Source organism: Saccostrea cucullata, unplaced genomic scaffold (genome assembly GCF_032062105.1).
Source record: "Saccostrea cucullata isolate Sc308-1 unplaced genomic scaffold, CSIRO_AGI_Scuc_v1 ctg297, whole genome shotgun sequence".
NCBI classification, from domain to species: Eukaryota; Metazoa; Mollusca; class Bivalvia; order Ostreida; family Ostreidae; genus Saccostrea; species Saccostrea cuccullata.
Genome location: NW_026929962.1, coordinates 972,818 through 986,395, shown reverse-complemented (window position 1 = coordinate 986,395; position 13,578 = coordinate 972,818).

The window sequence follows — 13,578 nt, the reverse complement described above, 5'->3', positions numbered from 1 at the left end:
ATAGGGGTCTTAGTGGTTTCCATTAGTCTACAGAGGGGTCTTACTTCTTCTAGTCACCGGATCCCACAAGAAATGTCTCGAGGTGTCTTATTTTGCACTGTTCACGATCTGTTGTCTTTACTGCGTTTATGAGATTGATATCTAATAGTATTTTCTCTAAATATTGTAAGCATGGTCTGAACATAGCCAAGGTGTTTCGGATTTTCTTCTAAAACAACAGCAAACACTTTGTTTTTGTTTTTTTGCATCGATTTTGAGTCATTGGAATGGAAAATTTATGGTATACGATTTATGAACAACTTTATGAACCTGACAATCTGTTATACATGCACTATTTAGAATATAAAATATCAATTCAAAAATAAATCTAATTTCATCTTCACAGCCTTAGCAACTATAATGCTTGTTTTTTTGACCAAGTTAACCAAGTTACAGTTGAAGTTGATGGCAATGTCATACCAAGTCACGAGTGCACGATCAAGAAAAATGCTGTAAAACATTTAAATTAAATATATATACATATATATATATATATAGAGAGAGAGAGAGAGAGAGAAAGCATGGAGAGAAAGCATATATTTCGCCTCAGCCCGGGGTTGATATATATATATCAAGGCAAGTCTAAAACCTTGCTTTATATATATGCCCTATACACGGTCATATATAGATAGAGTTATTTTGACATTAGTTTAAACAGAGGATTGTTACCAATACATGTTGTAATGAAATTAATTATTGTATATATATATATATATATTGACTCGAAAAACAGTTCTCGGTCGTTGAACAGTAACCAATGCACTCAAGTATATTAGCTCTAATTGCTTTATGAATACACATAACAAGAAGCATTTATAATGAAACATATGGAAATTACGAACAGTATTCAAGATTAAAAATCCGTAAAACAAAACAAATAGGAGCAGAGCAAACACGGACCTCCAAAACATCAGAGGTGGGGTCAGGTGCCATGGAGGAGTGAGCATCCCCTACCGACCGGTCACACCCGCCCTTGCCATGATTGGAAAATAACGGGAAAATCCGTCGACCGTCAATTCAGTGTGTAAATAATTTAAGTTAAGTATACTTATGCATTCATGTCCTGAGTGTCACTATTGATGCATCCCACCTTATTAAAACTTTGATAAGTTTAATAAATGTTTTTGTATTCTATTTTTAAAAAATCTTTCCGTTGCAAGGTGTGACTTTTTTTCAGATCCATTTTTCAATGACCTTCCAAGATCAATGACTTCTGTTTCATGTGTAATTTTATAAAATGAATTTGCATCAATTTGATTAGATAACAGGTAAGTTTATGCTAGTGTCATCATGTGAAGCTGTTCTTTCTTCACTTATATCCTATCTCATATTTTGAGGTGGGATCAGATACCATCGAGAAGTAAATATTCTTTGTCGACCGATTACACACGCTCTATGATCTTTGTCATGATCAGGTAAAGGCAGAATCCGTTGACATAAAAAATGACAATCACGTCGTTGTTCAGCATTTGATTTAACGGTAGATTGCATTTGTGTCAGATGTGTCAGATTCTGTGGTATCTTTTATTCAAGCTCACTGGGTTATATCTCAGCTATATTAGAATGGAATGAAATATATGGACATAACAAACAGTATTCAAGCTCAAAGGTCAATAAAACAATACAAAGTAGGACCCGAGCAAACACGGACCTCCAAAACATCAGAAGTGAGATAAGGTGCCATGGAGGAGTGAGGAGTGGGCATCTCCTTCCGAACGTTCACATCCGCCGTGTGTTCCTTGTCATGATCGGGAAATAACGGAAATTATAGCCTAACAAATTAGTTTGAAATACGTTAGTCAGTATTTGATTCAATGATGAATTGTATTTGCTGAGAAAGTCATTGAATCGATCACAGAAATTACGAAATGATGAATTTAAACGACACCGCTGATTTCCTTGTTTCATCAACTTGTTCGTTAATAATTTACATCGTTTATGAAATTGTACATAAGTAGAGTAAGCACTTGCGTATTGAATCAACCGAGTGATATAAACCCCATATGCAGGTGAAAGTATATAGCCGCATAAGTAAGGGGAGGTGAAATCATAAAGCTTGATTGTTAGACTACCATTTACGTCTTTTTTCAAGTAAAATATGCAAGTATGAAACATAAATGTGTAAAATCAAAAAAAAACCTTGTTAATTGTCAATACGTCGTCGATATGTCTAAATGTTTGTTGAAGGCAACAGCATGTATTTTTCTTTTCACGTTAAATATTTTGAACAAATTCTGCTTCATGAGAATGCGAAAATAGGTCTGCTAATGATTGGGCGCACTTAGTAGCCATTCGAATTCCATTTTTTTTTTTACAATATAATTTTGCAGAAAACCAATGACAAGGTAGGTAAATTTTTGAATTCAATTTTTTAAAAAGACAGCTGTCAATGATGGCAAAAAGCCTGGACTTTATTGCCTGAAGTTTATCGTGGGGAATAGTTGTATAGAATGTTGAACAGTCGTAAGTTTTTAAGCTGTCAATTTTCGTTAAATTTTGTGATTTCAAATGTCCCAAAAGTTCCTTGGGATTTTTAGGTAATCACATCTGATTTAAACCACTTCTCAAATACATTATTGCACAATACTCCTGAAGTTTTCACTGCTGTTATTGAAGAGTAAATAAAGAGGCTTGGTTTGCCACTTATTGGAACCTGCTGTGTATCTTTATAAGGATTTTATGCAGTTTTGGAATCAAATATAGGTTAGCTTTTCTTATGAAGATTTCTTAAAACACCATTTAAATAAAATTACATTATCTCCCCCTTTAAAGTAGTTCGAGATCTTTATTTTACCAATCTTGAATTCCCTTTCCCAAGAGATACTTAGGCAATGGGGTTGTTGTTGAAAATGATCCAGTGGTACATGTACTGGATAAGTTGTTGAATTGGATAAAAGTTTACATATAAGAGATCCAAAATGAGATTAGAAAACCCCGGAGTCTTTCAGATTAGTTGAACAAAATTATATGACATTTATGACATCTTATCGAGGTCAGAATTTATATTCTGCCATCATACAGTATAGAAAGAGTTAACTTAACTTTTTATGTATATTTTGGATAGAGCCTCATCTTTCTGTCCGATTGACCTTTGAATTTTGTGAAAGCGATGATGTATATTTACATTAGCTACACTCACTTATTGGTTTAATAAGCTGACGCCATCCCTATAACATTTCAAAAAACAACATGTCTCCATCTTTTGAGACATTCACCTCTCACATAAAAAGTTACTATACTGCTTCAACAGAAAAGCTCAAAGATGTATTAAATTCAAAGACTAAAATATACAAATGCGATATTTGGAATTTATACGTAATATTCCAAGATGAAGAAAAATCGATAAATACACTGTGATATACTTGTTTTTACTCTAACAATTATAACCAATCCCTCCAAGAACCGCAGACAGTCAAACAAAAATAAATCTGTGGTATTCATTAATATTATTGGAAATACTACATGAATTCACTTCTGATGAAAGTATGAAATTGGAATATTTCTTGATTTTCCTGACATTTTGTGAGTATTGAGAGTATATATATCTTTTATTAACAAAACCAAAAAAAAAAATCGTCTCTTTTTTCAATTTCTTAAGAATTGTAAAATAGAAACAGTCTTGGGTTTCGATTTTAATATTAAAAATATGTTTTAACAATAAAATATTCTAATTTTGTTAGAATTTTTATAATGTTATTTAAATGTAATTTTGCATTATATTTTGCTGTCCTTGCTATCTATAGATAAGCAATTATTTTTAAATAGAAGCAAAACAAATTATGAATGATATCGATGTGTAAAATTAATATTATATATGTGGGCGGATCAAAGGATCTAACTTAAATTAAATTGTTTATGTATTTTCATTCTAGTGATACTTGTACTAATGATAGACATCCATCTCGTAGGTGCCAAGAACGAATGTTTTTTTTTTTCTCGGATTATCACCAGTGTTAGATGGGCTTGTCCAGTGTGATCTTTCTCTATCTCAATGAGTATATCTACGACACGAACAGTGTTTTTGTGAAATCGAAACAAATATAGAATACATAAATAAATAAGTAAATTGGACACAATATATATATGTGTGTATTGATTTAATTAGATGTATATTAAACCTGTGGTACAGTAATCTTTATAGAAAATCCCTGCACTTTTTCGTGAAAAAATACCACTCACCACAATGGTTACTAGTATGTGCAATTTCAAAAAATGTGCAGCCTTTTAACTGGACTTTCAGATGTAGTGACGCGCGACGATTTTTTTTTCAATTTGCAGTAGTTATCAGAAAGTATTTTGGCTGACTTTTCGAATCAATTGTAGTCCTCTGTTTTCATACTTAATTTGACTCAGTAGCGTCTACTTGTTCAATATTTCTGAATCACGATGGCTGGGGCGGTAAATAGGGGATACTTACATGTGTTCCTTCGAGGCACCCGATTCTACTCTGGAATTCCAAGGGTCCCTGTCTTAAGCTTATGGCTTGTTCACATATTTGTATTGTTTGAAGATTTGCTTTAGATTGATTTAATTGATTTAATAATTCCTGTAAATATTATTTTGAACCACATCAATGGCTTTAGGCATTACTCTTTAGAATTGAAGATAAAATTTTGCATGGTTAAGAAACAAGATTAATTGCTTCTTCAAATTAAATAAAAACGGAATTTGATTTTTTGTGTTATCTAACTTGATAACCCATATCTCCTTTTCAATGGTCATCTTTGAAAATTGATGTGGTCTTCCAAAATGACCACAAAGGTGTTCATTATTGACAACATCAATATTCTTTATGAGCCATTTTCCTTTGCAAAGACAACCATTCTTAAGGTAAAATATGGTTTCTTCACTGAAAAAAAAAACTGTTCAAAAATAGTCTTTACCGAGAAAGTCATAATTAAGGATAACGTAATGAAAAAAAAATCCATAATTAAAGATTTGATTTTGATATGTCGAAAGACATATCTCACGCTGTATAGTTTTCAGGTTCATTAAGAAAGTAAAAAAAAAAGTGTTAAAAGATCGCAGTCAAACTAATCAATCGATGTATCAATCTGTGAAGATTATGATTTCTAAAAAGGCTAAATTTACATGTACATTGAAAGACATACAATATTTTATCATCACTATAGTTTATAGAGTTTAGAGTTTATTGCAAAGAATAGCATGTCTTCTACATGTTTTTGTCTATTTAAGAGATACATAAGTCTAAAAGAAGGACAAACAAGATATGTTTGTGAAACACTGATGCCCCCGTATACAACATAGCGAAGATTGAACTTTTCTTAAATTCCAATTTAAAATATTGGTACCCAAAGTACGGTATTCTCACTGGAAATACAATTGTGAAATATGAAACTTTTTTCATAAAAAAATCTCCAAGGTCAATGTCAAAAGGTCAAAGTTGTTGGTATCCAATGAAAGGACTTGCCAAAAAGAATACATATGTGAAGTATAAAAGTTCTGATATCTACTGTTCAAAAGATATGGCCAAAGTAAAAGTTTGTAATTTTTATATATAAAAGTTGGTCAAACTCCAAAGTCAAGGTCACAGGGTCAAATTTGGTGGTACCCAAAGAAAGGTCTTATCACAAGGAATACACATGTGAAAATGAAAGTCATAGGAAAGTTAAGCTGCAGGTTTTCTATATATTTGGATAATTTTACTATGCTTGGAAATTCTGCTGAAACTACATGTATTTATTGAAATTAACGAAATGAAGAAAGGAAGGTTTAAAGAGCTCACCCTGTATTTTCTAGAAATCAGTCATTGAAAACTTTTATTCCAAAACGCAAGAAAACAATCAAAGTGTCATGTTGTAAATTTTGAATTCACCGGTTGTCAGGTTGTAAGTTGTGTATTTTCTACCACCCGGTAAATTCAAAATTTACAACATGACAAAAGGAAGACTACAATTTCAGATATCTCATGGAAATTGCTTTTCATCAGTGCCTTTTGTGCAAACCTAGAGATGAGTATGCTGATCTGGCCATGTGTTCAATAGATTAAAATATCTGTAAATGTAACAAGAATGTTTCAGTGATAAAAAATAACGAGAAATTGGTTCACTTGAAATTTTAATTTTAATAAGATGACCTCTCACATTACTTATTGAACAACCTTTGTATCCTAGGGATCTAGAAGTAAAAAACACCACCGAGTCTGCCACATATGTTTCTTATTTTGGTCTGTTACTAATTTTACATATACATTAAGAAACAAAGATAATCTAACATCTGAATTGTATGTCAAACACTTTTTGTACATGTTAAGGAGGGGTCTAACGAAAGTACATTTGCTCGTTTGCAATACTTTGCATTGTTACGGATTTTGATAAATGTAAAAATACTTTTTGTTACGTTTCTCATTCAATTTTTACGAAATACGTACAATTTGACATTTTGCTAAAATTATTGAAAACACAAACATTTTCAGAATTATGTTCCAAAGTTTACTATTACATTTTGTACATAAATACTGCATAAAATATAATAATAAAAACGCAAGATATTCGACGATCTACTATTATATCTCATTAGTATCACTCATGTCCATTGCGGGCATGAGTAAATATACATATATGTATTGGAGCCTGATCTTTAAATTTCATTTCAGAAGCAGAGAGGTCAGGCAGCAGGATAGAGGCCAGGATGAACAGCTCTAATGGATCTAAGCCGTCGTTTACGGATTTAGATCATACTTTAGCGGGAAAAGTTATCACTGGTCTTGTCGTTTGTATGGCAATATTTTTCAATGCCTTTGTGTTCCTAGTTGCATTATTCAGCAAACATTTGCGAAAGAGTGGATATAACTTAACCACTATTAGTCTTTCCTTCACTGACTTTCTTGTTGGTGTTTCCATTCGTCCCTTGATTTCTTATATGGCAAATACTTATTCTGTGAGCTATAACTCCTGTACCATAGCACTGGCGGGGTATACAACCTGCATACAAGCTTCAAGTTTTCACGTGCTGATAATTGGTTTTTTGAGATGCTATGCAATAGGAAAAAATAATTTCACAGTATTTAAATTTGAACTTAGAAACGCCATTCTAGTTATTTTCATTACATGGTTTCTAGCTTTATTTTCAACCGGTTTGACTTTTTTAACGATGACGCAGAAAAACGTACCATTCATTTTATGTACTTTAGAGAGTGTCTTTGGTGATAAACATAAATTGTTCTTAAAATTACACAGCATGACATTAGTGATTAGTGGTCTCCTGTTGATAACTATGAATCTTATAGTCGGATGTAAATTATATACACGGCAGACTTGGTTGAGGCGAATATTTCCTATCAATATCGAATATGCAAGTGACCAAATACAGACAAAAAACACAGTTCAAAATGATGATGTCTCCAACAGCAGTCTTGTTACCGTCCGTGAAATGACCATACCAAAAGATGAAAATGGGGCAAAGAGTCAAGAACAACATGAACAAAATTTGCGTAAATCTAATATTTTGTCAACTTCCATTCAAATTCTCAATGATCCAGTGCGTAGGAGTATCAAAACTGAAGAAATATATAAAGGACAGTTGCACATAAACAAAGAAACGGAAAATATTTCAGAAAATTTATCCTCCGTAAAAAACACGCCATACTTTAATTCCTCACCAAAAACGCTCGTTTTTACCTTGGATTCTGTACAACCAAAAGGATTCGAAGAACAAAGAACATTGAAATCCTCCCCCGTGTGTTCACATGATACAGAATCCCAAAAACCTGAATCATCCGACAGTAATATGAATAAGCAACTGCAGAAAAACCCCATTACGCTTCGTCATAAAAAATCGTTGATAACTGTCTCCATAATTATTTTGCTACATCTATCGCTGAATGGACCATTCTACTTCTTTCTGTTCGCGGAAGGATTTTTGATGGAGGGCAGTGGGGATAATATCGTTCGTACCGTATTGTTTTGTATCTCTACTCTTCATTCAGTGTTAAACCCGCTGGTGTACGTCGTGCGGATTCCTGGATTTAGGGAATTTATTAAAGACAAAGTCACTTATTTAAAATCATGTGTCAATCGATGAGAAAATCTAGGCAAATAATTACAAAATAAAGTGTGTTTCGAAGAATTGCGGAATGTTTGTAAGGATTTAAACAAAGTGTCTTTGATATTCTTTAGCATTATCTTGTACATTGAACATTTAAAGGTAACAAATAAAATAAATTGTTAATTTAATTGTGATCTTGATCTTTTCCCCTAAAAATATACACTACGTGTCAAGAAGGAATAATGGTGAAATTTTTTCAGTGTAGGAGTTAAAAATTTCTTTACCTTAAATAAAGCACGTTTTCGTCCATCTTCCAATTCTCCCACCTCTGATGTTTTAAAGGTCCGTTTTTGTTTTGCTTAAAAATTTTTATTTTTCAATGACTTTAAAAAATGTATCCCTATATCTCAGATTTTAAAATTCTCCTTTTGGCTCTGGTTTACTGTATTCCATTTCAATATTCAGAAAACTTTATTTGAGAACCTGCTACTTAAACTACTAGCAGCCAAAACAAGGAAACCCCTTTAAAACAAATATTGCCTTCACGAACCTTGTGCTTCTTTTAAACAAGGATATGGAGATAACGAACACTATTCAATATCAAAGTCCATAAAACAATACAAAATAGGAGCAGAGCAAACACGGACCTCCGAAACATCAGAGGTGGGATCAGGTTCCATGGAGGCGTGAGCATCCCCTGCCGACCGTTCACAATCGCCGTATGCTCCTTGTCATGATCGGGGAATAACGGCAAAATCCGTCATCAATTCAGTGTATAAATTATGGACTAACAATTAGTATGAGAAACGTCAATCAGTATTTGACTCAATGATAAAATTGTATTTGTTAATTTGTATTTGTCAATGCATCGATCAGGCCATGAACTTATGAAATGACTTAAAACGAGATTGCTGATATTCTTGTTTCATCAACTTGTTTGTTAAGGATGACGTTTACTCAGGTTTCAGAAAACAGAAAGGAAATTTTATAAAGCATAATATGTTAAATAAAAAAAAAATCAAAAATTTCTTTGCAGTATTAACGAAGTTGTAAATGTTTTTTCACACTATACTCGTTTTTCAAGTCAGATGCGTAGAAAAGCGTATATGCCGTGTAAGGGGTGAACATTGAAAATCTACAACGTTCAATTCCCTTAAGATGTTCTTCATTGCAATGTATGATTGGGGGTGAGGGTAGTGGGTGGGTGGGTCGATCACGCAATAATTTTTAGAAAGCTTCACATTTACCCAAATTTTTTTTTAAAAACTCTTTTAAAACCTTAGAATATGGAGATTATACGAAAAATACAAAGTAAAATAAGAGACATATACTGTAGATTCCTAATTATATGCGAGGAATTAATTTCGCGAGAAGCATCGCTCGCAAAAAATTTTTAATCGCTTTTATTTTGATGGTGCTGAAATCTATGTAAATTCTGTTGATCAACCGTCATTTTGCGAATTATAATTCTCGCGATTTGACGTTAAAGAGCCCGTTAGCGAAAAAAAAGCACTCACGAAAAATATGAATTGTACAGTAATCTCCAAACCCTATTAAAATTTGCGCAAAAATCTTCCACATTGAAGTTGGAAGTATGATAGACACTGTCACAACCTAAACTTTCAATGAAAAATACAATGAAATATTCAGCGAAAGCGTTAGCATATCGAGTAGTGGAATGTCATGTAAGTAAAGTGATTATAATATCAATTGTTGACTTTCGGAGACCTCTTAATTTAGTGGATAACTCGACTGTAGTTTGGAGACTTTTGCAAAAATTTAGATATGAACCGCAATTTGTCCAACATTGTGCTTTGGATATGTATAAGTTTGAATTAAAGTATACATTCTGTACAAATAGGACCAATAGACAATTGCTCGATGTAAACAATATCGTTGAAAACTGCTATGCATTTGAATAACAATAGCAATGTGACAAAACTCTTAGACACCCGTCTTAAAAACTAATGTGTCGTTGGGCATTATTTGATACTTTCATGCATTAAAATATATCAAAATCTGCTCTTAATACATTGTTTAATACAAAAAGTTAATGAATTTTGGAATTTTATTTTGCGCAAACACCGGGATCCAACTCTCATAGCTTAAGTACACTCATCATTTGCTTAATCGGAGGATTCTTAAACAAGCATCCTTTTTACCATGGTAACCAAATTGAAAAGTTAGACTCTGGCGTCATATATCTATTAAAAAATATGCCAATTGCAGTAAATGCTGTGACATTAAACTAAATCTGAAACATGTCATGTCACGGCCCTAGTTAAGATGTTGTTGTTTATATTTAGCATTGACATTCAAATATCACCGTCTCAGTGTTTAAGTAATTATGACAATCTTCATCTTATTTAAAAGATATTGAAATGATAAAACTCCAACATTCTAGTTTGAAAAAAATGTAGTTTATTTTGCTAAAAAAATATTATAAATTTATATCCAATCTAACGATACTTTTCAATCGTCATCTTCCCTAACTTATGCAGCAATATACCTCTATCAAAGTTACAAAGTTAATGTATCTCAGTTGATTCGATATGCAAGAGCATGCTCTACGTATAAATAATTTGTTGACAAACAAGTCGATGAAACATGATGATCAGCATTCTCGATTAAGGTCATCATTTTGTAAGTTCTATGGTCGATACAATGACCATGGAAGCAAATAACATCTATCATTTAGTCAAAGGCTGGCTGACGATTTACATACTTCTGAAAACACGTGGAGATAACGAACGTTATTCAAGATAAGAAAAACAATGCATGATAGGATAGGATCAGATCAAACACGGCCCTCTAAAACATCAGTCGTCGATAAATCTTAAAGCTGAACACTTCTCATAAATAGGCACCGTCAGACGTGTATAGAAACCCTTCGATTTTGTTACACTCGATTGCACACTCGAAACTCGTGGCCGACATGTAGTATCCATTTTTTGGTCTTAAATTTTTTGCGTTTATTCCCTGTTTTTATGCGCATTTACTGTTTGTGAATAATGTATTGACCTGTATTTTTCATGATATTTTGTCTTGTTTTGGAATAAAATGATTAAAATTTGATAACTCCATCGCGACCGAGTAGCACAGCAGTGCAAGATGTACGTCTACACTCGTCTGACCACTACAGCGAAATACATTTAACTGTAACTGTACTTCTCCTTATATAGGGGTTGTAGGGAGAGCGTTGATGAACGGGAAACACGGCGGACTATGCCTTTTTACGTGTAGTGTTCAGCTTTAACGTCGAGTTGAAGGCCACAGCAGGTTTACTCTACTTTTCACGCATTAGACTTTGGACAAATTCCACATCATTATACAAATAAGTATATTAATAAGGGGCGCAGTTGATTCCCATGGGAATTCCAATAAATTGTTGGAGGACCTGGTCTCCAAAAACAACTTAGATATTGTCAATCAGAAACTCAAACATCTTTTCAATGTCAGCTTCAGATTACTTGTGCGTACAATCAGAATGTTTTTTAAGAAACAAAGTTTGCGAAATGCTAATTATTTGGCCATTATTTATACACTAAATTGTCGACAGACTTTCCCGTTATTTACAGATCATTAAAGGAGCACACGGAAGGGTTAACGATCCGCAGGGGATGCTCACTCCGTTGTGTTACCTGATATCACCTTTTTCCATGTTTTTAGATGTTCGTGTTTGCTCTGGTCCTGATTGTATTGTTTAATGGACTTTCGAGTTTGAATACTGTTTGTCATCTCCATGTATTTCGTTTCAAGTTTAAGGTGATTTTATCCAAGTTGTTTTTAATGTTCAACATTCAGATCTGCATTGATACAATGTTTAATAAGTGTGAACATCTAAATGCAGATAATAAACGCTTTGCTTTTCAACATTCCTCTATGCAGTGAATCAGTCAATTTGAGGAAAAAAAATTAGTTAATGCAAGACTCAGGTCAGCTTTCACGCATCTCAATACAGGACATGTATTACAATGTAGAAATTAGCCGGGACCACGGTCTTTCAATGTGTGCATTGGACAATTCATCAATGCAGGTTTTAGCAGATGCATGGTCTGACAATGCAGACATTGGATGGCTTTGTAAACTCAGACATTTCAATAAGTGCAAACCATCAGTATTATCATTGACTGACTTTCTTAAAAACAGGCTTTTAAAAGTTCAAGTAAAACCAATGTTATTCCTTTCAATCGGTTTTGAGAAATTTCACCGTTTCCAGTTTCAAGGAAACCTGAAGTTTTTACCTATATCCTTTTAAATGTAAAGCTCTCATTTGAAATACTTAGTATCCCTTACAAATTAATTGTTGGTTCCTTCCTTATGCATACAGTGAATGTATGACCTGATGGTAGAGAGTGACCTATTGACCTTTAATCCATAAATCCATTTATGCCTCCTCCTTCCTTTACCTCAACATAACATAAACACCATATATGTTGAAATTGTAATTTATTGATCAAATAAATCTTGATCAACAATCCAAACATGTAGTAGGAACAAATAAAAAATCAACCAAAATATTCCTAAAACTACATGCAATTATACGGTTCACAAAAACAAACAAATACAAAAGAATGTACAAAATGCAATCAGTACTTCAAAACCAAACACTCAAGAGTTTACTTTTTCATACAATGAACATAGCTAATATAAAAATTGACTTTGAATCTGTCTCCAAAAACAGACAGACATACACACAAATTTACACACATAAATACATATAAGTAAACTTAAAAAGTAACATGTATGGGACTAACAGATAAGTTCAAATGTTAATAATCAAATAATGGGCAAAGGTGGGGTCCATTAGGGGAGGAGGGTGGGGAAACAAAAATTTCGTTAAAAAATTTCTCTGTGATGTTGCGCTTCTATCAGGCTAAAGTTACATAAAGAAAGGACGCTATCTTTCAGCCAATCAAAATTCAGTATTGCTAAGAGGTAACATACGGGCATTAGCTTTGGTTAAATAATAGAGGCTCCCCACAGGTTACAAAATAAAATATGTACAGTTGTCAGCATAAAATCATTTATTACATAAATTGCATTTATGCCTCCTCCTTCCTTTACCTCAACATAACATAAACACCATATATGTTGAAATTGTAATTTATTGATCAAATAAATCTTGATCAACAATCCAAACATGTAGTAGGAACAAATAAAAAATCAACCAAAATATTCCTAAAACTACATGCAATTATACGGTTCACAAAAACAAACAAATACAAAAGAATGTACAAATGCAATCAGTACTTCAAAACCAAACACTCAAGAGTTAACTTTTTCATACAATGAACATAGCTAATATAAAAATTGACTTTGAATCTGTCTCGAAAAACAGACATACACACAAATTTACACACATAAATACATATAAGTAAACTTAAAAAGTAACATGTATGGGACTAACAGATAAGTTCAAATGTTAATAATCAAATAATGGGCAAAGGTGGGGTCCATTACACATAAGTTGAAAAGATCATGCCCAACATGATCTTTGAGACTTATTACCTATATGGAAGGAAGAGTACA